We start from the raw sequence: 1743 nt of genomic DNA, 5'->3' as shown, positions 1-1743 counted from the left end.
AGAGATTGCATGCATTGATTTCTACATACAGCCAGATTTTTCTAACCAACATGGACAACTCAGGGTAGTTAATGATAGTTAAAGGCAACATCTGCCTCTGGAGGTGCTCAGCATGTTAAAAGCTCAGTGTAGAAAGGAGAAAAAACGAGAACAAATCCTCTAGTATCTGGATGCAAAGGACAGTAACGTTGCTTTTCCTTTTCTTAGCCTCACACATGCAGAGTGCATAAGAACAGTCTTCTGGATCAGGCCAGTGGCCTATCTACAGAATCCTGTTCCCACAGTGTCCAGTCAGATGCCTGTGGGGAAACCTGCAAGCAGGACTCAAACACAAGAGCGCTCTCGCCTCCCGTGGTTTCTAGCAACTGCTTTTCAGAAGCATTGCTGCCTCCCAACTGTGAAGGAAGAACATATCTATCATGGCTAGTAGCGTCTGGTACCCTTATCATCCATGAATTTGTCTAATCCTCTTTTACAGCCATCCTAGTTGGTTGATATCACTGCCTCCTGTGGCGGCGAGTTCCACAGTTAAACTATAAGAAGTGCTTTGTTTTATCTGTCCCGATTCTTCCAACTTTCAGCTTTATTGGATGTCTATGGGATGTTATGAGAGAGTGAGAAAAAAAACTTTTCTCTGTCCACTTGCTCCAGGTGATGCAAATTTTTACAAACTTCACTAATAACAGTAATAAATAATTTTATTATTTATACCCTGCCCGTCTGGCTGGGTTTTTCCAACCACTCTGTCATCTCTTACTCATGTCACCTCTTACCATAGCTGTCAACTTTCCCCCTTTTTAAAGGAAATTCCCTTATTCCGAATAGGATTCCTCGCAAGAAAAGGGGAAAGTTGACAGCTATGCCTCTTACCTTTTCTCTTAACAAAAGCTGCATTTCCAAGTGATGCCCACTGCAGTCTTGGGTGGCTGCTTACGACAAGGTCCTCTACACAGTCAACTTCAGGTGGAAGACATCACTCATCATCTGTTAGCCTGCCCCTACCCAAGAGATTGCTTTCTGAAACCTTTGTTCACACAAGCAAGCAGGCAGACCCCGGCAGAAATGATCCAGTTTCTTTTGAGTGACAACAATAGCTTCATAACACAGAGAGCAGCCCTCTATGCACTGGCTGCAAAAGAAATTAGGAGAAAGGGGTTAGATAAAATCACTATAAATTGTTGTGGTATTTGGAGGTGTAAATGGAAATCAAGCTTGATTTGAGTTTGTCGACGTCTCTGGTAACCGCTCTCTTACATCATGGAAGTATGGATGTATGTGATCTGTCTTGTTTTATTGGCTGGTACTGTTGCTGCGGGTTTCTCATGGCCTTTGGCTAGAACAATAAACTTAAATTGAATTCAAAAATACTACAACCCCAAGGTGTCATTCCTGGTCAGTCACCACCAGCTCAGACACCCACAAGCATATTTGTGAAATTTAGATTTTTTTGTGCTGAAAAAGTACCAAACAATAACCAACCACATGCACCCAAAACTTTATTTTTTAATGTGGCTCCCTTAACAAGGGGGAGTTTTCTATAAAGGAAACCATTTTTGCCTAATGACTACTCAGAGGGTTTCAGTTCAGTTCCACTGATAGCACTTGCATTGACTTTAGCATGCAAACAACAATTTCCCCCTTTGCCCAATGTTCGGGAATCTATTTCCAAAACAGTGATGTCCTTCAGATTATAGTCTGGGCCTTTTGTTAATGATTCACAATACTATGAGAGCTCGGGGTGCA

This window comes from Lacerta agilis, chromosome 6 (assembly GCF_009819535.1).
Source record: "Lacerta agilis isolate rLacAgi1 chromosome 6, rLacAgi1.pri, whole genome shotgun sequence".
Taxonomy (NCBI): Eukaryota; Metazoa; Chordata; class Lepidosauria; order Squamata; family Lacertidae; genus Lacerta; species Lacerta agilis.
Note: the sequence above shows the minus strand (reverse complement) of the source record.